Raw genomic sequence first — 26,518 nt, forward strand, 5'->3', positions numbered from 1 at the left:
ATCTCTTCAGGCTGATTAAGTGGGCTGCTGCACTTCCTCTGATAACAGAGAACATCACTGTCCCTGCAGATGCCTCATTTCTGAAGGCTGAGTGTAAGATCCAGTTGTACATGGTTCCTACGGGCTTGCTTTAATCAGGACTGCCTTGCAAGACAAGCTAAATTCCTCTAAGGAGGATCTCTCTTTCTAGAGATTTCTCTCTGGGAAGTGATCCACCATCCTGACACTGCCTGTCTGCTGAAGAGGGCTGATCATGCTCACACAGACAGCTATTCCTTCCTTCTGTTCTGGTCTTTACATGTTGGATAGGATCTTGGTAGCAGGAGGATGGACAAGTAAGCCAAGATGTCATGGCTTAAGGTTCAGGAGTTTGCTTCTGAGCATGGTTTCTCCAGTGCCCCAACACAGACCTGTGACTAGGATAATACAAACTTGGGTAACAGAACTCCCAAGTCTTTACCTCAGGGACTTCTAAGAAATGGCAATCATCTTCTACAGCTGAGGGGCCTTTAAGAGCAGGTAGGCGGCTTATCATTCACCAGGGGAAGATCTGTGAGACACGGAGCTTATTTCTTACATTATAATTCTTCCTTCTGATCAATATTGAAAGTGCTTTTGAGTCACAAGCCAAGCAGACAGTGATTTAACAGTGATACTAACAGTGATTTATGAGTCATTCTGTGGCTACTTTATTCCTAGCACTCTTCTCCACTCTTAACCCTTCCAATCCCCAACATTAGGCAGAAGGGAAAAAAGGTTAGGGAGAAAAGGGGGCATCCATATTGCTAGATTACTTCCTGCAGATCAGGGACATCAAGTTCCTTGGGCAAGTATAAGCTTTATTGTCAGGATATCTCTAACCAGCAAGCAGCAAGCAGTAATCCAGCAACCAACAACCAGCAGCAGCAGCGACAGCAGTAGCGACAGTGGCAGCAGCAGCAACAGTAGCAGCGGCAGCAGCAGCAGCAGCGGCAGCAGCAGCAGCAGCGGCAGCAGCAGCAGCAGCGACAGCAGCAGTAGTGACAGTGGCAGCAGCAGCGGCAGCAGCAGCAGCAGCAGTAGCAGCGGTAGCAGCAGCAGCAGCAGCAGCAGGGAGAACAGTAGGTGTTGCAGCCTCTCCAGGCTCTGGCACTTTTATACCCTCTCAAGAGTCCCCAGAATTCCAAACATAAACTATCTTCAGCTGGCAAAATCATACCTCTGCTAGAGCATGAGACAAATCACAGTCAGCTGCTGTGGACAATCCAAAGCAGCCCCATATCCCACACCTGGGATTAAAACAAAAACATATTCACGTAACATATCTGGGTTTTTAAAGAAATGAAAGTCCTCACTACAGATTTGTGATGTACAGTCAGAGGTTTCTCAGGGTTGTGGTCCATGAGGTGCTTCTGAACTGAGATAGGCCATGGGACACATGTGACAGAAGGCAGCTATAATGACACAGGTGACAGAGGACAGGTATAATCAAGGGTCTTGTCTTTCTAAGCTTTAGGGATGTAATAAAAGGGTCTTTGAGTTGGGGAGAGTAAGTTTAAAATACATTATCAGAAGAGGACAGAGTGAACATATCAGAAAACACAGGGCTACTTTAGTGGCTGTTGGGAGTATTCAAGGTGGGTGGTTAGGGTGACAGTCTTAGTCATTGCTATCTTGCTGTGAAGAGAGCCACCATAACTCTTATAAAGACATTGTTTAATTGGGGCTGGCTTACAGTTTCAGAGGTTTAGTCTATTGTCATCCCGGCAGGAAGCTTGGTGGCATGAAGGCAGACATGGTGCTGGAGAGGTAGCTGAGAGTTCTAAATCTGGATCAGCAGGCAGCAGGAGAAAGTGACACTAGTCCTGGCTTGGGTTTCTGAAACCTCAAGGTCCACCCCTAGTGGCAGGTTTCCTCCAAAAAGGCCACACCTACCCCAACAGGGACATGCCTCCAAATAGTGCCTCCATGGTGACTAAGCATTCAATTTATGAGCCTATGGGGGCCTTTCCTATTCAAACCACCATGGTGGCATAGTAGCTCTTTCATCTGCGGCATGCAGTGGTTCTCTCACTGGCTCTGAATGGAGGATGCTCTGACTCTGGTAGGATCATAGGCTACATCGATACATTTGTCAGCTGAATAAGGAACAGCCATACTTTCAAATCAGCAAGATTACTTCTCTGGTGGATTCATGCCTGGAAGCCAAGATGCTTGGAAGTAAAGCTCACCAAACATGGAGGAAAACTAAACAAGGGGAGACTAGCATAGTAGTTCAAGAAGGAAACAGAAAGACAGGGGTGGAGGGGATTTGGGGGAGCTCAATGCCAAGGGAACCCGAGGCCACGCAGCCTTCTCCCAGCAGGGCTACTGGAGACAGAAACATTTCACATATGTCACCACTGGGGTCTCTGGAGTAGCAGATGGAACACATTACAGGTCCCCTTTTTCTAATTTTCTTCTCTGTAACCTACAAAATAACACAGAAACATTCACACTGAGAGCAAATGTTGGCTCTCAGGGCAGGCAGTAGCTTCTGGCTGAGTAAAGTTCACACAGCCCTGCACTTGCTTCTATGGAAACCATGAGTTTTGCTAGGCCAAGTGGAGGGAAGAATCCAGAAGGCAGAGGAAACCTGCACACTGACAACAGGCGAAGGAATGTGGGGGATTCTGACTGTATTACTCCCATGTGTCCTTTTCAACCATTAGTCCCCTTCCACAGAGCCCAGCTGACACCAGAAAAGTCACTACTGTGAATTGATGTCATTGGAGATGAACGGTTAAGGGCTGAGCCTCTAGCAGCAGTTATGCGAGACAATCAAGGGTAGGCCTTTATGCTTCAGGAGTGTGTGCCTGAACTGCCGTTCAGAATGATGAATGCCACTAGAATGATGAAAGAAAGACAAATGCTTTCTCTCAAGGTGCCCTGTGATAACTGGTGATTGGAGTATAATGAACTACCCTAGGAATATGATGATTTAAAAATAAAATAAAATAAATAAAATTGGACAAGACACACAGAAATGGTGTCTCTTCCTCTCTCCCAGTTCTTCCCCCTTTGAGTGGCTTTCCCATACTGTGTGTGTGACATCCAGTTCTCACTCCTCGAAATGACTATGAAACTGCAGAGAGCTCTGCGATTGTAGATATGGGTGGATTCAGCTAGGGGTGGAAGAACAGCCTCAACTATGAACTAGCACCTGCTTCCAAATGTCAGTTGATCACATCAGAAAACAGAAGCACCAAAAGAAAGAAACAAAAAAGAAAAAGAAACAAAGAAAACAGACATGGAGACTTGGAGCCCATGGCCAGCCTCCCACACACTGGACATGAGCTATATCCCAGCTGGAGATGGAATTGTTAGAGTGTGGAGGAAGTAACTAATGGGTTATGTTAGCTTGTCTTATAGCAAATTGCTGATTGGCTTTTATTGTAAAAACCATTTTTAGCCTTGATTACTTTGTTATTCTACATTAGATTACTGTGGATGTTCATAAACCCCAGGTCAGCATCCTTTAAGGAAGACAGGTGACCTCAGAAATCAACAGAGGTATGAGATTAAAAGGTATCCAGTGGTTACACCCCAAGACAGAAGGTGACCTAGGAATAATACAGGGTATGTTTATGGTGAGTATCCTAACAAGGAGGCCAAAGCAGTAGCCGCAGAATTGGGGTTAAAGAATATGGTGGGACTCAGACTGATGTGTGTGGAATTACAGGTGGATGCTTCGGGCTTATCAATTTACTTATGTTGACCAAGGGGGAAAGTAGTCCTGATGTCTTTATGACATCTAAGAAAACACCAAGTTAAATGCATTTCTTATCGCTGCTTTATCAACTGTATAAGGTCTTTCTTACTGCTGGCCCCTCTAAGCAACCTGATGGACAGAAGATTAAATCCATGGTCCTTGGAGTTGGTTTACAGTCGCTGGCCCCTCCCATGACAACTCCAGAGAGCCAGAGTCAGGATTTAGAGTGTCTAGGATAACTAAACAGGAGGGAGGGGGATTCTTTCTTTTAAAAAATTGGATATTTTCTTTATTTACATTTTAAATGTTTTTCCCTTTTCAGGTCTTCCCTTTGGAAACACCCTATCTCATCCCCCTCCCCTTCCTCTATAAGGGTGCTCACCCACCCACCCACCCACTCCTGTTTTCCCACCCTGACATTCTCCTACAACGGGGCACATCAAACACCCTCAGGCCTAAGGGCCTCTCCTCCCACTGATTTCGAACAAGGCTATCCTCTGCTACATAATCGGTCGGAGTCACAGGTCCCTCCATGTGTAGTCTTTGGTTGGTGGTTCAGTCCCTGAGAGCTCCAAGGGGTCTGAGAGGTTGACATTGTTGCTCCAGGAGGGGATTCTCTAGCTGCAGAACAAAACACTACCTTGGCCTTAGGCTCTTATGTGTTTTGTAAGTTGCTTGAATGATGCTTCACAGAATGATCAGCTTAAGAGATCAGTGAGCATGAAAGCCCAATTCCACACTGCCTTTGTACAATGTTAGCTTTAAAGAGTTTTGTTTATTTTTTGTTTGTTTGCTTGTGTTCAAGACAAGGTCTTTCTACATAGCCCTGGCTGTCTTGGAATTCACTGCGAAGATCAAACTAGTCTCTAACTCACAGAAATCCACCTGCCTCTACTACTTCCCAGAATCCTGGTATAAAAGGCATATATCATCACATCACAGTACAGTTCAATTACAAAAGCTAGTGTTTAAAGAAATGAAATTGATTGTGACATGATCTTTGGAAGGAGATGTCCAAGAGTATGTTGTTTTTTGTAGCTGTCTTCTGAGATGTTCAACTGTGCCAGGTTGGGGGTGGGATATTGAATATCATATCAAAGAGTACAGGATGTTGTCATAGTACTAATAACTCCAGAAGAAGACCCAGAACTTCTCACCCATGTGCACCCATTGGATGCTAAGCTTTGTGGGATGGGAGGACCACTTAACGCATTAACTTTGGAGACGGCATTAGCATGAACACCTAACAAATGGTCCCTACCTTCTATGAAGCCACTTCACTCTTGTTTCAGCATCTTATGGTCATCTCTGAGTATAAGCATTTGCTTTCTGATATGGACTTCTTCCTTTCTCTTTCTCTCCCACCCTCCCTTCCTCCCTTCTTCCCCTCTTCCTTTCCTTCCTTCCTCCCCCTTCCTCCATCCCTTCCTCCATCCCTTCCTCCTTCTTCCCTGCCTTCATCCTTCCTTCCTTCTTCCTTCTAGTTGAGAGTTAAGGAATTTATTGTTTTTATTTTTATTATTAATTTTTATCAATCATTTTTAATTTATTGACTTTGCTTTTATTATTTCTTAAAACAATTTCAGGGCATTGCTACTTTTTGGAAATTGTACAGATGGTGCTTAGCCTCACATTTGTTAATCTATAATTATGAAATTGTGTCTATTTTCCTATACAACCTAACCCAACTGCCTGGCAAGGCCAGAACAGATGGTTTTGGATATCCCTGGGGATGGGCATTGGAACATCTGCAGTTACAACACACAAAGAAAGTTACTGGAAAGCAGAAAAATGACCATTATGGAAAGTTATTATTTTATAATTAAGAACCACTTAACGTCAAGTTGATTAATGAAAGAGGCAGCAGGAACTTTACTGATTTTTTTCTGAAGGATTTGTAAACACAAAGATTCCTTTCTTTTCTCTAATGGTAGATTGTCAAGTATTATAAAATTGCTTAAGTTTTTCTGTTTGTGTCCAGAGTATTTGCAGAGTATCTGCAGCTGTTGGTCTATGCCTGGCAAATTATTACATGTATTATGATAATTACAGGATGGAACTCTTTAGAGGTATGACCAGGGAATCCTTAAACTCCGTAAGCCATGAAATCCACCACAAGAGACATTCATCAGCTGTCAGGTCAGAAGAATACCTGTCTAGAGCAGAGATCTCCGTAGAGACAAAAGAACTGATAGAACATTTTCACAAGTGGATTAATTTAGAGATGGAGTCTTCTAGTCTTAATTGCAGTTCTGATGCTGTTTTGTGGATATAGCATGTGCGGGTGACCTTGGTTATGGTCACCTCGCCACATCCACACAGTTATCTCCAATTATTCTTCCCACCTGCTTAATATTCAGCATAACGATGTAAGCTGGAGTCCAGCTAAAACTCTGCAGAAGAGCTTACGATATTCCCATGAGTCCTTGCTCCTCACCAACTCTCATGGTTTCCCTCTTAGAAGACTGCTTTGTAGCATTAGCATCTTGTTTATCTTGTAGTTACTGTTACGTATGACTGTGAAATATCCCTACAGTCCCATGCGTTGGAACCCCCAACCCAGGGTGCCGCTTTGAGAGGCATTAGAGCCTTCATGCTGATCCTCCACCCATGTGTCATTATTTGGAATTCACAGGGTTCACAGCTGGGTGAGACTGGTGGTAATTTTCTTCCCAGCGGCCTGCCTAGCGCCTTCTTGTACTGTAAAACCTAGCCAGCAGGCAGACATCGTCCTGACCAGTACAGACTTGATCTTTCTATGTTCTGTGATGGAAGTATGTGCTGTCTTCAGCAATGTGCAAAGTTCTGGAGGAGGAGGGATCAAGAGCAATAGCAATAGCTCATATTGCTTTTGGGAGTAGAGGTCTCTGGAATAGCCCTGATTGACAACTTGAGAAGAGACATTATATGAATGGTGCAGGGCTTTTTATTTGAAAACCTATAGACTCTGAAAGGAGCATTCCCTCCTGTGTAGGGTAACCTCAAACACTTTCTTATAAATGTGTGTGTGTGTGTGTACGTATATATTTATATACATATGATGTTTATAAAATAGTAGGTTTCCACACGACTCTCCATTTCCTCCTCTGTGCTCCCCTCCCCTCATCCTCCAACTGAAACTTTCTTCCTTGTTTTGTGAAATAAAAAAGGGCACCATCCCATGCTATCGCCAGCTACTCTCTGGCCCAGACAGGTCTCACTGCCTCCATGGCTAGCGCCATGCAGTGTCCGCCTATCTCACTGTTCTCTTGCTTTGGATTCTGCTCACATTCCTACCCATCCTCTCCCTCTCCTATAGGTTCCATCTTATCTCTCCTTCTCTCTGTCCATTCCTCTCCCTCTCTGCACTCATCTCTAAAATTCTCAGCCTGCTTCCTTTTCCATTGCCCAATCACAGGCTCTCACCCTTATCTTGTTCCTGCCCTCACCTGCATATAGACAGCAATCCACACTTACCCATGCGATTTCCCCTTTATAAATGTGAGAAGCATCCCCTTTACTTGGAGGGTGTTCTGGAGGCCTGCCCCACACAGAACAATACAGGCTGTGGCTGTTTCTCACTTGGTTTTAGGGACTGACTCTTGCCTTATGTAGGGTAGACTATGGGAAGCTGGGGAGACACAGACCGCCACCCACATTCAGGAGAGTTCTCCTTCAGGGCTCAAAGCCTCCCTCAGCTGCACTGATTTCAACCTCCATTTATTCTAGTAGACTTGTTATGGCTTATTTGCATCTTATATCATCAGATCTCTCATTACTGAAAAGCTCTTGGGGCATTCTCCTCACTCTCATGCTCTGAAATGTTATAATGACCCATTGTGGCTAAGGACAGGCTCATGTTTAAAAGTGTGAAGCTCTGAAAAGGCTTACTCCTGCTTCGTCAGCTTCAGAAAATCTTTCCCATTATTTCTTTGAAAACCTTCTTCTTCTCAGCCCCTCCCCCTTTACGACAGGATTTCTCTGTGTAGCACTGCTGACTGACCTCTGCATTGGAAGAGTTACAGATGAATGCGATCACCTTTGCCCTATATGAAGACAGTGTGGGTCTGGCTAGAGGAGAACAGATTGCTGCAGCCCTTATACTTAGGGGTCTTTGCTGGTCCTTGTCTGCTTAGGGCACAGCCTGTTCTCTGAAAGAACTCAAAACATTTCTCTGGAGCTTCCATGACTAACCACTGCTGTGAACTGAGTCATGCCCTCTCTCCTACGCCTCTCATTTGCTCAAACCCTAAGACCCGCACATCAACCCTGCTCCTCCAAACATCTCAAGAAAGTATTTGGTGATGGACATTGTGGGGTAATTGGATTAAGATGTGTGCGGCTACAGGAGCGAGACACTCATGCTGGGATTTATATACCCACAAAACCAGCCATCACAGAGCCTGTCTTAGAAAGACGGTGACACTGCAGCTATCTACAAGTCATTGAGGGACACCCATGCCTAAAAACGTCCTGCTCTTGGACTTTAGCCTCCAGGCTGTGAGGAAATAAGCTTCTGATGTTGAAGCCATGCAGTCAGGGGCTTTTTTTTTTGAGACTGCTCAAGCCCACTTATATAACTGGGCAGCTTTCTGCAGCCTGGGAGCCTTGCTATTAAGCCTTGTTTTCTTTCCAGTTTTGCCTTATGTTTTTGTTATTATTTGCCTTTCCCTGTGAGCTGGACACAGTAACTTCTTGTCTTTGACTCTGAGTTAATTTCCTCCCAATTCTAATGCATAGGATTTTTCTTTATTTCCTCCCCAAAATGTGGTTAATAATATAGTTTGTGTTATATTTATATTTTGCTATTCTGTTTGGTGTTCCCAAGTGTCTGTCTATATTACAGATGAACTGGAACTCTAGTTTGGCCCTATCCGTGTTGATTTAGAACTCCTGGTCTCTTAGTAGGCTTCACATGTCAGACATTGTCATTACACAGGCTCCAAGAAACACAGCTATTGGAGAAATGTTGACCTAGATCCTGACTTAATGTGGTCACATCCAATCTTCGAGCCTCTACATATGTGCACCGACTTAAAGTTAACTAAAGTGAAGTGGCATCACCGATTGTGTCCTGATGCTCTTCTGGCAGCACTGGTCACCTCAGTAACCACGGGCACAATGGCTGCAGTACTGTGCAGCTGAGAGAATGAACACCTGCACAGTGCTGCTGTGTTCAATCCAAGAGAACGTGCACTGGCGCACTAGCTATGAGAGGGATGTGCTCCTCAGTCCTGATATAAGGCAAGGGAGGATCTAGACTTGGAGCTGGAGAAGCAGAGCAGCACACAGAACAAAGCAGAACAGCAGACAGAGGCTCCTAAGCCTTGCATGGAGGGTGTAGTGAGTAGGGAATCCTGCACACACTGTTTCTCCCTGATGGTGACGAGGCATAGTTTTGATTGACAGATGGCCACATTTCACCTGGAAGAGAATAGAGAAAGATGCTCTCTCAGATACAGAGTGCACACACTGCCCCAGCACTCAGCACTCATTAGGTGTCTCTACAGTATAATTTTGACATTTTTTTGGACATACCTCCTTTTCTTTTGCCCCACAGTTTGTGGTTATCGATAACCTGATTCCTGTCATCTGCTTTCAGTGAATCCCACTGAGAGTCATTCTATGGTTTAGTTTGTCTAGAACTAAATACTCAATGAACTCCTTAGAAATAAACTGATAACCAAACTTGTTCAGTTTTAACTTTATCAAGCAAATACTTCTGACCCTACCCTTTACTGTAAGATGTGTCATCATGAAGCTACCAGTCATCTAATCCATTCTACCCTGTCATGTCCTGGAGATAATAACTAAAACCATTCTAAGACCTTGACCTTCACCTTGAAAACTATGTGTTTGATGTGCAGTTCAGTGTGTGACTTTGGCCATGGGCTAATCTCTAATCTCTCTCATGATTAATGAGAGATTAATGAATAATTATTTCCCATATGTAAACCATCACTTCATCTCCATGGCTGGCATTTGCAAAGGACTAAGGACTGGAAGCACTGTCCCAAGTGCTTTCTTGTGTAATTAATTCCAATTTTCACAATTTTTATGAATTCAGAGTCATTTCTCATTTATTCACACATCAAAGGTAAAGGATGTGAAATACAGGCAGACTGAGAAGCTAGCTCATATCTCTATGTTGCTAGACAACAAGCAATATGGACTTTCTTTGAGACACATTTATTTGGTTGCTCAATGAATTGATGACTTCATTTTAGAAGATAGAAGCTTTGAGGAACTAGTGTTCTGTTGAAGTACAGTGTACAATAGAAGAACTGTAGAAGAGTATCAACGGACCTGTATAGTCAGTAAGAATTGAGGTTGAGCTGACCAGAGACAAGGGGTTAAAAAAAAATGTGAGCCACTGTAGCAGCATTCACTGTGGTCTTAAGAAGACTGTGTGCTATTAACAAAAACCTAGGATTTGTAAAGAGTCAAGACCAGGTTTAGACAGAAGAAGAAAGACAACCACATTGTCTAATGTGAGAAAAGCCTGGTTTAGTAAATATTTTGCTCAATTTGATTTTTAGAAAACATTTTCAATATCCTATTCTGATATTAAATGCTCATGATGCTATACTAATATGTCCCTTGCTCTGTAACATACCCTCCTTAAAAAAAAAAAGAAAACAAACCTACAGTTACCATGGTAATTCTAGGAGATATAATTTCATTATCCAGCAGAGTTCTGAGTATTGAATGACTCCCAACCTTCCCCAGGCGTCTATAAAATGAGAGACTGGATCCCAAGAGGAAAACAAACCTTGATTATATTACATTCAAGAAAGACAAAGAGTTTGTGAGAATATTGCCATCCCATTGGCAGACATGACAATCAAAAACTGTTTTTGTTTGGAAAATGCCTCTCACAAGATGGCCAGAATGCATGAAAGTAACAGAAGATGCATTTACTGGTTTTGGAAAGCTTGCTTAGCATGAATGTTCAGAGGACCATAGGTGTTATACAAATCCTTCTGGGGCTCTGTACACCCCCTCATCCCCACCCTCTCATAGCTTTGTTCCCTAAAATGCACACATGGGCTTTGGCATCCATGTGCTTTGGGATGCTCTGCACAGTCCCTTTCTTTTCTTCTTTTCGATTAGAATCAAGTGTAGTAATCAAGGGGAAAGCTGCAGGAGAGGCCAGCAGCAGATTCCCCGGCATGATACATGAAACTGAATTCTTTCATCGAACACTCACAGCAGAATTTACAGTGCTGTGTGTTGGTTATCATCCTCGAGGCCCTGGACTCCATGAATATGGGGCCTTTATTCTGCTGTGCTGGAAGACCCAAGTACCTCATCTATCCTCCTAGCCCTTGGCTGTCCTCAGTTCATTATGAGAGCAGCCCAGGTTGTGATGTATGCAATAAGCTAAGCTTGCGTTGACAAAATTCACCTCAGAATAGCATTGCAAGTCAGGTAAGGGTGAAGGCTGAGTCTCTATAAACAGGCTGTCAGATCTCAGGGCCGTTGTAAATGTTCCTTAGGAGCTCTAGGGGAAGCAGATGGGTAAGGAATCTTGTACAATAAAAGCATCACAAGGGAGCATAGGAAGGCTGAAGATTCTGGCAGGAGACTGTGAGAAAGTGGAACTCATTTAAACCCCTGTGATTACGAGTTCTTACTGGGGTGCCTACATGCCAGGCTCATTTGTCATGAGTTCCCTGTGAGAAACAACCCTGTGTTGGAGTCTTTTGAGCCAGTACTCAAGTGTTCTGCCTGAGTAGAGTCCCCCTACTTTTGTTTTTGTGGTTTTTTCTAGTGATGTATCCCAGTTATATCTAAGGAGGCACTCAACTGGCTTAGAAAACACAGAGAGGACAGACACTTCCAGGTCGTTTTAAAGCCATTGCAAGCCACACCATTACATCACAAAAATAAAGTTTTATAATGGTGTGTGGAATCTCCAAATAAAGTACATCTAGCCCAAAAACATTTAACTCTTTAGGTGTTCTGTCTGTGGCATTGGGATCTGACTACTTTTGTTCCCTATTTCAAGTTACTAAGGGTTGTCTTCCATAGTTACTTCTCTGTAGCCTTTGCGTGTAGGCAGCAGCAGAATCTTTGTAACAAAGTGGTTGACTTCTTTACATAGTAGCTTAATTAAAAACCTCATTCCTTTTTTTTTCTTTGAGAGGTTATTACAGCCAGGCAGGGAGTGAAGACGGCAGCTGTTCTCTTTCTTTCACAGCTCAGGGCTTCTGGATATAAAGGATGAGATAAATGTCTTAGAGAAAATAGCTTCGTTTGCTGGAGGGATATTAAGTGCATTAGTTGGTCTTCTGTTGTGTCAAAACACCGTGACCAAGGTGACTTAGAGAAGGACTTTATTTTGGCTTATGGTTCTAAAAGGTAAGAGTCTATCGTGGCAGGAAAGCATGGGCAGCAAGCCCAGAGCTCATACCATGAATTAACTGTAAGCAGGAAACAGAGAGTAAACTGGGAATGACTCAAGGCTTTGCACCATCAAAACCTACCCCCAAAGATATACTTCTTCCAACAAGGCCACGCTGCTTAAGCCTCACAAACAGCCACCCATGGGAAATCAAGTGTTCAAATACCTGAAGATCATGGGGGAATATCTTTCATTTAAATGACTGTAATAAGCATTTAAATAATTTGTTGGTTGGCAGCATGTTATTTATTTATTTATTTATTTTTGGTGTTTTGGTCTTTTTTCGAGACAGGGTTTCTCTGTGTAGCCCTGGCTATCCTGGAACTCACTGTGTAGACCAGGCTGGCCTCGAACTCAGAAATCTACCTGCCTCTGCCTCCCAAGTGCTGGGATCAAAGGTGCACGCCACCCCTGCCTGGCAGCATTTTAATTTTTTAAGATTTATTTTTATTATTCTTATTTACGTGGATATGTGTATGTTTTACTTAAGTACAGGTATCTTCAGAGGTCAAAAGAGGGCATTTACTTCCCTGGGCTGGAGGTAAAGTGGTTGTGAGCTGCCCTCCACGGGTGCTGGGAATTGAACTCAGGACCTCTGCAACAGTAGCAAGTGCTCCTAACAGCAGGGCTGCCTCTCCAGCCCAGCTGGCAACATTTTATTTTTTACAAAGCTATTCGCTATGAAAGCCAGCTGAGGCACCTGGATAAACACCATTTGGAATCTGAATTTGCAGCAAATGCTAACGTCAAACTCTGAGATTAAGTGAAGTTCAAAGTAAAGAAAGATGGATCTGAACCCTGGTCAATGCCAAGGGAGGGGTCTCAGCAGCAACAAGAATCAGCAGCCATCTTAAGGGTAGAACAAGATGGAGAGGTCAAGCTGGATGCTGGTTTTATTTAATGGAACTGTGGTAAAAAAAAAAATGGCTGAAAGAAGTTGATGCAGCCTATGACCATGTGTTCAACTTTCAGGGTTATAATTTTTAAAAATGCCTGAAATGTCTTTAGCTTGGAATTCAGCCCCAGATGAATTCCTTTCTGCATTCTTGACAAGCATCCATTCCTCTAATTTATCTACAAATTGAGGAGAGAGAGGCTTATCAGATTCACACCATAGAACTCAATTAACTAAAAAAAATAGTGCTATTCATGTTTCAGGCATGGCAGACAATAAAAACTGATGTCAGTTTGAGCTAGTGTGAAGAGACATTGTATTGAGTGTGTGTGGGGGTTATAACACTTTCTAAATGTCTTTTAAAACACTGGCACAGAATTCAAGCATATGTTTGATATAAAATACCTGGTACTCCCTGCTTAATTTCCATTAAGTTTAAAGAGTCATATGTGGGCTGCATGCTAGTTCATATGTATAATCTGAGCTCTTGAGAGACTGGAGCAGGAGGATTTTGAATTTGCTGCCAGCCTGGACTACATAGCAAAACCTAGTCTTAAAAGAAAAAAGGCATTCCTAGGACATCCCCAAGTATCCTTTTCCAGAACTGTTATTTTCTGCAACATTGTGCATGAAATATAACTAACGAGAAGACTGGAGCCTAAGAATGTCCGAAGCACCTGCAGGGTTGTTAGGAAAGCACCAAGCTTAGACACATCAGATAGATACCAAACTAGTAAAATAGATACCAACTAGTAAAATGGCAATGTCAGTCCTGTTGCCTGTGAGCTACTGAGGGTAGCAGTGGGGGAATGAAGGTCTGGGCTCCTTGTAGAAAAACAACTGGGAAGAGAGGGCTCTGATCAGCCCTGGAGTCTGACCTCTAGAGCCCTGGCCTGCAAGTCCTGGTGTGTTTTTAACCCTTCAGTCCTCAAGCTGAGTACCTCCCTCTTTTCCTAAGAAAAGCTGTGGCTGCCACCTTGCTGTTCCAGCTTCTTGCTTAGGAAGGTTGCTTAGCCAATGTGGTTCTGTGTCTCTGTGACTTACTACATAGAGGAACTCCTTTGTTGTAAAGAAGCAGGTGGGACTGTAGGCATCCCAGGCCCTCCCCAACCCTCCAGCATCTTGTTGCGCTATCATTGTCCACCCCTGTGTGTTTCTTTCTACATTTCCAATCCCGTCATAAAAGGCTTTATAAACGTTTTTACTTTTCAGGATTCCTTGCCTGAAAAGCTCATGATGAAAAAAGAGTAAAGAAGAGCCACCACAGAGGGGAGAATGTTCTAGCGTGTCCAGAATCACGGAAGCAAAGGCAGAGGAGGTAAGGTCAGCAGCAGAGTAGCATGAGGCCTGGAGCCCAGAGGCCCAAGGACAGCCAAAAAGCTGGAGCAATAGACAACCGACTCTCGCAAGTGAGAGACAGGGCGGCTGATCAAAGGCACATGAGGTGTCCACTGTTTTATTTTGAGAAAGAGCAATGTTGAATGTCTCTTGTGTGAACAATCAAGGAGCCAGACTAGGAAGTGAGCTGCTGCAGTGTGACTCCGGATGAGGCACTGTGGGAAGCAGAGGTGTGGACCCACTGCGCCCACTTCAGAAAAAAAGGAGGTGACTGCTGTGCATGAATCTGTACATGGGACTCGGAGGAAATGGAAGGCATTTTCATTTGGTGTTTTCTTCTTCCTCTGATGTAGGAAAAAAGGTTGTTGTGTCAGTGGTTTGAAACAGCAAGCACCGGAAGGAGAGATAAGAGAATTATAGGAGGGCTGGAAAGATGGCACAGAGAGCCAGGCCTGAAGTTGAGTCATGTTTCTGTCCTCTGTCAAGTGTTCAGTCTGAACGGCCCATGGGTAACAAGGCTGTGGAAGGAGTGTGAGCTGAGCCTTCTCTGCTCTGGGTGTCCAGCCTCTTCCCCTGTTTTAATCCACTAGGGCTCATCACTCAGCTTTGTTTGCCCCTGAGACACATGAGGAAAAACCTTTGGTCCTTGTTCACCTTCAGTTCTTGCTCTCTGCGTCCATCGGTGAAGGAAAAACAGGATGACCACAGGCAGTGCAGACCCAGGCTGGCCTCTGGGCCTCCATTTTCCTGTTTACAGCACTTTATGGATTCCATTGGCCATGTGAAACAGAATCAAATGACTAGCTCCTACCTAGCAGTTACCAGGATGAAATGGGGCAATGGCCAGAGGCACCTGGTCAAAGCTGGTACCCAAAATACATGACCCCTTATTTGTGTAGGGCAATGCTGCTTCTGGGATGGTTAGTGGAACATAAGAAGACTAGAGCTGACGGAGGATTAGAGCTGGAGGCTGGCAGTGTTTAAACTTGGCTTTCCTAGCCAAGTCATCACAATACTTTCAGGAGAGGTTGTTTTGTAGATTTAGATGTAAGTTAATAATGTGTTTTTGAGACACCGTAAGGTGGCCTTAGAATTCTTCATGTGATTCAACTTGAGCCACAGTCTTTTTGGTCTGTTGTTATAACTAATGAGGATAAGCCTGTAAGATGGTTTTAAACAAGTTGCAGTGGCTTAAGGATGCCTCTGTCTACAATCAGGTACCAGTGTGCATATCTTTGACACGTCTATTTTGCAATTTCTGTTTGCTCATGTCTCTTTGCAGGATCTTATGGTTTTGATTTGTGCTTTTTGTTTGTTTTTTTGTTTTTAACTCGTGTGTGTGTATGTGTGTATATGTGTGTGTGTGTGTGTGTGTGTATGTGTGTGTGTGTGTGTGTGTGTGTGTGTGTGTGTGTGCATGTGGTATGCTTGGGTGCTCACAGAACCCAGAAGAGGGGTTCAGATCACCCTGGAGCTGGAATTCTATATAGGTGATTGTGAGTACTTGATGCGGGTGCTGCAAACAAACCCAGCTCTTGTGGAAGAGCAGGAAGCACTCTTAATCCCCAGCCAACTCTCTAGCCCTGGCTTGGGCTTTTCTGAGCCAATGAATGCCCTTGTACAGAACCTGAGATATAGTACAGTCCGCCTCAATCCTACCAGTATCATTAAGTCAGCAGAGATTCAACACAGAGGTACAGAAAAAGCCAGCTGCAGAGCTTGTTCAAGGCTGGCCTTCCAAAAAGACAAATCAGAGAAAAGGGTGTCTGCTCTCTGGTCCCTGGTTGCTACCAGGCAAAGAAGGATTTTATTTGTGTAATAGATGAGCGCTGGGTACCATCTACCCAGAAGAGTATGTGCTAGGTAGAATAAGGACATATGGTTTATCACGTCCTGTGAAACTATATTCTTATAAAACATTTAGGGTAGCAAAATCCTGGGAACCAACTTTCATGAATTCCCAGATGAACACTTCTGGCTCCCTGTCTTTTTGTTGACCAGTGTCTTCTCTGAGACACTCAGTCTGCGTCCAAGTTGCTTTTCTGCCCTTCAAGTCTGTGGCTGTGATTGTCACTGCTCATTGTCTGCTCCACAGGTCATAGAAGTTTCTGGGCGTGCTTCTAAGGGTTTTTCTTTACTGAGCACACTGAGGTGGGAATAGGCACCCTCAGTTTGGTCCTAGACTGGATGAAAGGAAGGAAGGAAGCTGAGCCAGCCTGCACTGCTCTCTACTGACTGAGGCTATGCCCAGCTGCCTCAGCTCGTGCTGCCTCGACTTCCCCATCAGGATGCACTGTGAGAGGAACAACCCCTCCCTTCCTTACATTCTGTGTGTCAGCTTTCTGATGTAGGAGCATCTACTGGAACATGGATAGCCAATCTCTCAGGGACCACATCCATGAAGAACATTGATCCTGCCTTACCAACAGTCACCAACTTTCAATAACTCTTTAGCTAGGCCTGAAATACCATGAGCCACCCACACTGATTTTAGATGGCTGCATCTTGTGCATGCTGTCACAGCCTCTTTGAGTTCATGCTGATGAACATTTCTGTCTTTTCTGAGACAGGGTTTCACCATGTAGAATAAGCTGGCTTCAAAAATCACAGAGATCTGCCTGCTTCTACCTCCTGAGTGCTGGGATTAAAGGCCCTGTGCCACCACACCTGGCCCAGAGGCATGCCTTTACAATAAAATTTTCAAGATAAAAACCACTACATTCACAAGGTAGTGATGTGGAGCAGATGTTATGAGATGTCAAGTTGGGTCTTGTGAACAAATAAGCCTCAGAATCTCAGACCATGAAAACTCATCCGTGACTGAGACAGGGAAAATAATGTGCTTAAAGAGACATTCAAGAAAAAGTTCAAGCATTGAACAGGTTTGAGACTTTGTTTTCATTATTTTAAAGAAGATGTAGAAAAGGTGAGGGGCTATTGTTGGGTGTTTTGATTGGCCTGGTGCTTGATGGCATATAGTTTTTAATTACCACTCAGATAGCTAGACTGAAGCCATGCTGGATGAAAATTAGGGGACGCCAAATTCAGAATTTATATCGATCTCTGCTGGCAGTAAAAAGCTTTAATGATCAAGAGAGCGACACGATAGGGTTTGTGGCCTTCTTAGGGGTTTTAGGACTTAGAATGTCTTTCATCTCGGATTGCATGTGACCACACCCCTCTACCCTGTAACGCTGTGCCGACATTTGTTGTCACATAGGTAAAGACCCCTTAGAGTCCAGCTGAAATTGTTCAGAGTTCTCATGATGGGACCTGAGGTAGAAACATAGCAGCCATGACATGGGCAAGGTGGTAAGCGCCTTCATCCCAGGTCTGGGGAAATGGAAAGAGGCTGATCTGTAAGTGTGAGGATAGCCTGGTCTCTGGAACAAGTTCCAGACCAGTTCGAGCTCTGCAATGAGTTTGAGCTCTGCCCAAACAAACAAACAAACAAACAAATAGAAGCATCCAGACTAGGAAGCCAACTCAGGGAAGTGCTTTCTGGGGAGGCATGAGAACTTGAACTGAATCCCCAGCATCTACCTAAAAAGCCAGCACAGTGATACATCCTTGTAATCCTGTTCCTGGGGAAACAGGAGGATCCCTGGAGCTGCGTGGCCATCAAACTGGCCTAATCATCAAAACCAAAGTCCACCAGAGAACTTGTCTCAAAAACACAGTGCAGAGCACCTGAGGAACAACACCTGTGGCTGACCTCTGACCTAAACACATGCGTGAGCGGGCAAGCACATAAGTACACCCACACACATGTGTACCCATGTACACACAAACGTGCATACACATCGACAAGTGTACTTGCAGAGTAACCAGGACAACTGAGAGGAGAATAGATTAAAGAATGTCTTTTACTTCGTCAGTGAGGAGCTTATAGTTAATTGAGCATGGAGTGTGGGAAAAGAGCAAGGAAGAGTCCAGGTGTGTTTGGATGATGGGGAATACATAAAAGCCTTGTCCAAAGGGTCATATGTAGGAAGGATGCTTGGAGGAACCACCTGAGGTCAGATTTGCAGTGCCAAAAAAAAAAATCTGTGACTTGCTCACTTACTGGGGTGATGTCAGGCGATCTCCCAAATGTGTGATTTAGAGCTCAGGATTCAAGGTGGAGATAAGCAATTGGCTGTCACTGGGGAACACTGGGCATTGAAGTCATAATATTAAATCATGTACTCTTATGCAGCACAAGCAAACAGAGACAAAATGTCAGAGACAGCAAAAGTGAACAGCAGCAGAGGGAAGCCAAGGGCAGGCACAGACACCCCTAGGTCACCCCTAAAACCTGGCGCATTAGAACAAGGGAAAAGGGGCCGTGGAAAGCACAGATACTCATGACCAAAGTTACAGTGCACAATGACCTGACTCACACCAGCATCCATGCCTGCAGATAATTAGTAACCTTGGGAGGGTGGCTTGCACAGGGCAGTATTGAACTTGAGGCCTGACTACCATGTGAATGTAGACATAGGTGCCTCTCTGAGGAGAGATATACCTGGGAAGGGGATCTGAGGGGATTTTAGTAGAACCTGTTCACTGAAAAACAGTGAACAGATAGAAGAATTAGAGTTAAACAGGACCAGAAAATGTCATAGCTAATATATTAAATATATTCCAATTGTAAAGAGATTGTGTGCAGTACCTAAAGAGGCCATCAGAGGGCGGCAGAGCCCCCAGAGCGGAAGTTCCAGGCATCTGTGAACCACCTGATGTGGGCACTGGGAACCAAACTTAGGGCTTCAGCAAGGTCAGTGTGCACACCACTGAGCCATCTCTGTAGCCTCCATAATTCTATGGTATATCGATAATTTCATTGCCTATGAGGTCAGATAAACCAGCCAATAAGCAACTGATGGTGGTGCAATTGTTTACTCCAGAAAGGTTCGATTCTAGAAGCTTCGTCCCCTCTGCCCCTATTTTAGGTGATGTCTCCTGTAAGAAGGGGAGAGTGCATTTCAGTTAGATTACATGTCACCACTCTCCTGAATGGAGGAAGGCTGATGAGAGAGTCCTGTGGTTCACCTCTCTACTTACAGTTATTTCAGAGAGGTGGCCATGATATCACCATGGGAAGGGAAGCATTATGCCAGGAGCCAGAAAACATCTATTCTTGAGCCAGCTCTCTCTTTTCCTAAGGATCTCTGATGAGCAAGGGCCAGCGAGAAGACCCTGTTGTTTTGTTGTGTATAGGGTTTGAGCTGATGTGTACAGATGTTCACAGCTAATTCCTCCTTTTGTCCTTTGTCCACAGCAAATGCCTGCTGGTGGGCTCAGTTTCCTACCACTTCCCACCTTCTGTGGCCTCTCTCATGCCACACTAATCTCTCTGTGGACATTTTGTATTCCTTTGCAGATGGCTATGGTAACTATAGTAACCAGTCCCCGTAGGAATCCTCTCTGGTTGAGATGTGCCCTTAAAGTGGAATGGAAGCTAATTCTGATGAAGTCGACTTCGCCATCACCCTGTGCTCCGCCAGAGCTCTAGTCAGTGGCTGCCCAGCTTGCTAAGATGTCGTTTTGGTCATGAGGTTATTCCCAAAGGAACCTCAGTGCATACTTTACAGGTGCTACTCCAGGACCGTTGTGAGCACTGCCCAACACACACGGGCAAGCTGGCAGTGTCATGAGGTTCTGTTTTTAATTGTTATCTTTTTGCGACTCTATTGAGGGATTCCTGTGCATGAATTTTGTGGATACCAGTGTTGCGTGCTAAGGGAAAATTGGTGCATGTCTGTGGGGTCTTCCCACTGTCTGCCAGTGTCTGTCTGCAGGCCTGCACCTCTTCCATTGCCCCAGCTTGCTGGTGACAGCATCCAGCCTCATTTTGCTGATACCGTCTTTGAAATGCCCTTCTCTTATTTTAGGTGCTTTCTCTATTGTAAGCAGAAAATAACTAAAATATAATTTCCCAATTTCTCCTTTGTAATCAAGGGGCAAGCCACAGCTTCAGTCACGGCTGGAGGCCTTCAGTGTCATAGAAATGTGGTTTATCTGACAATCTGAAAGCTTAGGTTTTATGGTTCAATTACAAGTTTGGTTGGAATCCAGGTTTGAAAATGATATTTTACAAGCTCTGTAAATACCAGAATAGTATATTAAGTTCACCCCTAAGCAAAGATCGAAACTGCCTGAGAGAAGACAAAATGTTCAGAGATTTGGAAAAAAGAAATAGAAAATTTTAACTTTTAAAAGATGGTGGATCTGTTCTAAATGGAAAATTAATGACAGCCAGAGCTGCTTTTTCTCTGTCGCCGTTCAGTGTTTTCTGCCTTCTTGCCCTACGCCGGCTAAGTTCCTTCTCACTCATAAGCTCTCTATGTGGAAGATTATTAAAGCCTGTGGCAATTGGTCAAAGGATAGTAACATTTGGCATTTGTGTGGGACACAACTATCATGCACAGTTTAGTGATTCTCAGACGCATTTGTCAGAGGGAAATAGTTGTGTTGCTGTCAAAGCTCATAGCACTTGAAGCCAAACTCTCCCCCCACCATCCCCGTGTGTGTGTGTGTGTGTGTGTGTGTGTGTGTGTGTGTGTGTATGTGTGTGTGAGTGTGTGTGTGTACATATGTGTACACTTGCAAGTACCCTCAGATGACAGAATAGAATAGAGTTTCAGATCTTTTGAAGCTGGAGTTACAGGCTGCCTGATGTGGGTGGTAGGATTTGAAATCAGGTCCATAGCAACTGATTTTAACACATGAGCAGCCCCCCTCTGCCTTCTCTACCCTCAACTTTCTCTTTATACAGGCAACTCTATGAAAAGAGGGTGATGGTAAATTGCTCTCACTTCCTTTGACTGAATGTTTTAGAGAGGACCAGAGCCAGTATGTGTAGAGACACATAGGCTCTCTCTCTCTCTTTCTCTCTCTCTCTCTCTCTCTCTCTCTCTCTCTCTCACACACACACACACACACACACACACAGAGAGAGAGAGAGAGAGAGAGAGAGAGAGAGAGAGAGAGAGAGAGAGAAACAGACAGAGAGAGAAACAGACAGAGAAAGAGAGAGAGAGAGAGAGAGAGAGGCTTCCAGAGTCATGCTTTGTTGGCTGTTGGAACAAGAAAAGGAATTGAAATGAACAGATCTTCAACTTACTTAGTTCCATTTTGCTAATGTAGTTTCTCAGTCATTAATGTTTACAGTTTATAGCTTTTGAAATGGAAAAATGTTTGAAAATGGGGAAATGAATAGAGAGGAGCTTTGGGGCCCCACAGTATGAAACTTTAGAAGATTTCAACATTTGTTTATGAATGACAAACTCCCTGTTATTTTTCCTGGGAAGGTGGCACAAAGTCCAGATTAGTATTGGAGAGAGATTAGAGTTCAGTTCATGCTTTATTCTCAGATCTCACTCAATGAAGTTACCACCAATATGTATTGATAAAACCTAACGTGAATATCACGGCCTGCCAAGACCACCTCTGTAGATGTGATTCCCATAGAATCTGGGGAAGGGAGGTACCTGGGGTCTGCCTGGGCTTCTGGATGGTTGCTTGTTGATAGTATACAGAGAGGCTGCATTTCTCAAATCAAGGGCTCCCTGTCTTCCTCCTCAGTCCAGCTGGTACCAGAGGGCATATTTGGATTCTTCCTGCTTCTTGTTCATTGAGATGAAGGCTTCAGTGGGGCCCCAGGAATGCGAGTGAAGGCTAGCCCAGGCCAGCATTCTTCTAATGCTCATTTGAAAGTGTTTTTATTGTATTTCAACAGGAAGCAGTGGGAAAGCATGTCAGACTCTGGCTTCCTTCTGCTGTCCCATATAACAGGACTTCTGTTTCTGACTTCACAATCTGTCTACCGTAGAGAGAGGCTTCTGTGATTCCAGGTTTGGAGAGAGTTGAGACAGGCATACAACCACCATATGAGGAATCCTTAGATGTGAGAGGTTTATTGATTCACACAATAGACAGCCCCGATCAAAGCGAATTCCCCACCCCCACCCCAGGACCCCTATGCTTCTTCACTCCTGTGTCTCAGGAAGCACCCACCGAGCAAAGACTGCTGGGGTGGCCTCGGGCTCTGCAGCGCGGGCTCATTATTTGGCATTTACAGCAGAGGGCTCCAAGCTGAAACACCAACTGAACTTGCAGGAGTCTGCAGGAGTTTGCTTTACCCAGCCAGTCCCTGGCCGTCTCTTCTAAGACGACTGCCAACAGCCTAATTTCTATAATCCAGGTGATGAAAGTGCTGAGGAAATGTAGTCCTTTCCTGAAAAACAGCAAATCTCTAATTTATTTTGTTTAATGCAACGATAGCTTAAGTGTCCTCTGTAATCATCAAGGTATTGACAATAACTTGGAGTCTTCTGAGATGATTTTAGTACCAGCTTTAAACAAACAAAACATTAACTGTTTTGGCTTCAATAATGTTGCCCGGTATTCTGTCTTGTGGGGCAGGCTTTAAATCTGGTCAGAAAATGCTGGGTTACTCCTGTGACATTCAAGTCACTGTCACAGCAGTGGGCATTGCCACATTAGCGTTTCCTATAGCTTTCTGGGTGCAGAGCTGGTTCAGATTAATTACTTTTCTCTCTGGCTGTCTACATCAGATCTTTTGGTGCTATAAGAGGCAAGCAGGAAGGAACCTTCCAAGTCAGTATCCGCTTCGTTTCTCCATGATCTGTGACTCAGGCATGTTGTGACTTCAGGACAGGTAGGTAGCTCATAGGTGCTAGAGAGGAGCCTCCACTACTGCTATTCCAAGAGGTCATAGTATTAAACTGACTTTTAGTGACTTCCTGATATACCCATAGACTAGCTTGTTTCTTGACCCTCATTTTGCAGTAGATCATGATTAACATAGAGACCCATAACTGGCCAGTCTACACTGAATAAGAAGGTGTGGCATGCTCGTCCCTAAATGGGACATCTGTATTATATTCCCTCATCACAAGGCTCAAGGATCATTGTAGAAGAGGCAGAAAGACTCTAAAAGTGAGACTTGGTAGATGACTACAACACACAGTGCTTTCTAGACACAGCGGGACACTTATACCTGTGAACTTCCAGAATTATGACAGCAGACATAGGAGCTTTACAAGCTCTAGCCAGCCAAAATCCCACCATGGAGGCAGCAGGGTGGTGGGCACAGAGTCCCACCCATAGCTGAGGGGCCATTGGAAAGTGGTAGCTGCTGTGAGAGGGAGAGTCAGTTTTCTTTAAGGGTGACGTCCTTAATAAGTCAACCGCACTCCAGGGAATAGTGTCGCACCCAAGACCATTTGGGATGTACATGTGAGACTCTGTGAATTTGGGAAAAAGTAAGGGGGCATAGAATTGGGTGGGTAAGTGATAGGGGAGGATCATGCAGAAGTTGGGAAGAGGAGTAAATATTTCCATAATCCATTGTATAGATATTCAAAGAATGAATAAGGCAATTAAAAATAAACATTTGTATTACATTCATATATACTTATGGTGTGTGAAGATGTATGGGAGGCTCTGTATGTGTTGTTGCAGAGGTCAGAGGGCAGTTGTTGAAAGTCACGTGTTTCTTTCTACTATGTGGGTTCTGGGGCTCAAGTCGGCAGGCTTTATGGCAAGTGCTGAACCATCTCACCAGCCTGTCTTGTTTGTTTTAATCTTCTAATTATTTTCTTTTGTTTTTTGATTAAATAAAACCACTTTATTATAATGAACTCACAAGTGAAAACATTACACAGATAGATTAGGGTGGCCACACAAAAACTTGTCCTGTCTCAAGCTCTATACATGTCAATGAATTTCAGTAATTAGAAAAGGTATTCTGAAGCTATGGAGCGCTGGTTAGGGTTTTACATTTTACCACCGATTATATTCCTATGTGTTTGACCACCATAAAAATGACCTAAAAGTGTCCATGCACAGATGAATGCATAGTGGAAATGTGGTGCATATAGACGAGGGAGTATTTTTCAGCTGTAAAAAAAAAAAAAAGAATTTAAAGGAAAATGGATGGATTCAAAGTACGTCAAGTGAGACGACCCAAACTCAGAAACATCAGCAAAATCCAAAACCACCTGTCAGCCCTCTTCTGGGGCTCCTCGCCTATACGGTAAATACACAAACGGTAAATACAAATTGTCTGTTTTGAAAGCAAGAGTATATTCCTTTGATTGACAGGGATTTCCTTGGGGAAATGAAGACCCGTGTGGACTTAGAGATCAAAGGCCTTTGACAGCTATTCCTGTAGACAATGCATGCTCTGCTGTTCAGGGTTTGTTTTTATATGAAAACTTTTCCAGATAGGGTCTGACCAGTCCTGACCCTGATCTTGCTTCTGCATCTTTCTGTCCATGGCAGCTACCAACACCTCACACATCACTTTTCCTCTCTCCTGTAGTCAGCTGCAAATGATCCCAGGGTTTGCTATTTGCTCTTTTCTGTATTTCTGTCCACCATAAGAATCACACATATGAACTACTTGAAGGAGGAGGTCTGGGGTAGGTTCTTTCCTCTCCACTGTCAATCCCGAAGGCGTGCTGTCTCCTGTGGCTCCTTCCTGCCCAGGGTCTTCTTTCCTTGATTGTCAGGAAACAGAAAGACTGTTGAGGCTTCATCTTTGCACTTGGCGTGTGGTCCTCTCTGTGAGGCTTCCTTACCACTCCATGATCCAAGATAGCCTGCTGTAACCTCTCACTTTGGAAAAGAGGGTCCCATTCCTCTGTCATACCTTTGCATTCTACTTACAGTCTTTTGCCCTTCTTAACCTACACTGTCAACACCCATTCCATGAAATCTATGGGCTGGAATAGGACAAGTGACTGCTTCAAAGCCTTAATGGAAAAGGGAAATAAAGAAAAGCTGGACTCATGATGATGATGGAACTGGGCTGAGCAGAAGCATCATCAGTAAGAAACAGGCCTGAGAATAAGTGAGAGTTGATGTCCTTAGGGCTACTCGGCCAACATGCTCACTCCTGGCTCTGCCATTGCTGTAACCTAGAGAGAAGAGGATGTGTCATATCAGAATGAAGTGCTGTTGCCAATCTGCCACCAAATTTACTCCATCAGCATGGATCCCATCTAGTCTGTTCCATACGTGAGAAACAGATTATGCCTGTTGGTGTTCAGCAGCCTTTTCAGAAACCCCACTGTCTCTAAGGAGGAAAACAAAAACAAAAACAAAAACAGTGTACCATTGATTGAGAAGTCCATAGTCAGAATGTGAAATTTGTTTTTGGCAGCTGTCTACACACACATCTAAGTTAGTGATTCATATGTGTAATATCAAGTTCAATGTGGAGAGCATTTTAAACCATAAACTAGACTATCTAATGTAAGGATTTCAAAACCAAACATTACACGCCTGCATTTATAGATTTAGCAATACAGAGTACAACAAAGCATCAGGTTTATTTTCCTCCCTCAGGTCTACTGGTACTAGAAGACTATAATGCAGCCTAAGAAAATACTACATTTTAATTTCAGGGCAGGTAGCACCATGCATCAGCAGCACCCCGGAGGGATGGGGGCAGGGTGAGAATAGTTCTGTGCTCCTGTGTAGACCCAGCAGGACTTTACTTTAGGGGAATTCCAGTGTTATTAGCCAGTGAGTTCAAGAGTTCAGAAAAGCATAAGGACCACACATAATAATTGATATACTTCATGAAACCAGAAGTGAATTGCACAATATTAGAGACAACCAATACCATTTAATCCTGTGCAATTTTCTGGATGGCAGAGGCTCTTCGGCTATATCATTAACTTTTACAATTATATGATTTAAAATCAGGTTTTACACCTTTAACTCAAAGACAATAAAATAAGCTACCGTGAAGTTAAGAACCTGGTTCTTCTTATAGATTTTAAATCGAATATTTATATTTAAATATTTTGTTCAACTCCCATGCCGATTCATGCAAACAATTCAAAAGAATTTAAAAAATAAAACAACCCAGGGGGCTTATGGAAAAAAATAGAGTTAGAGTTAAGAGCAAAACACTAAATCTTTGTCATCGATGCATACACATGCACATACGTGCATATGCTCGCTTGTGTGCACACACACACACATACACACACATCCAACTAACAAAAAAATAGGTAAACAGAAATGACCTCATCATCTTACTCATGTCAAATCATTGAGAAGTAAATTGACTCAGAAGCAAGCTCTGACATTTGCTTGTGAACTAGATGCTTTGACAGTACCGGGCAGGGTGGCATGCGTGGTATAG

The 26,518-nt window shown here is 43.8% G+C and overlaps 1 long non-coding RNA gene across 1 annotated transcript in view; it reads left to right on the forward strand.

Annotated features, from left to right (window-relative positions):
- The first annotated feature begins 9,998 nt into the window (after positions 1-9,998).
- Positions 9,999-26,518, forward strand: part of LOC116094807 — a 52,399-nt gene continuing 35,879 nt past the window's right edge. Inside the window, exons 1-2 of the long non-coding RNA XR_004120324.1 lie at positions 9,999-10,200; positions 14,224-14,329. This is a non-coding gene — a long non-coding RNA (uncharacterized LOC116094807). The remainder of the gene's footprint in view (positions 10,201-14,223; positions 14,330-26,518) is intronic.

Source organism: Mastomys coucha, unplaced genomic scaffold, assembly GCF_008632895.1.
Source record: "Mastomys coucha isolate ucsf_1 unplaced genomic scaffold, UCSF_Mcou_1 pScaffold17, whole genome shotgun sequence".
In the NCBI taxonomy this organism is placed as follows: domain Eukaryota; kingdom Metazoa; phylum Chordata; class Mammalia; order Rodentia; family Muridae; genus Mastomys; species Mastomys coucha.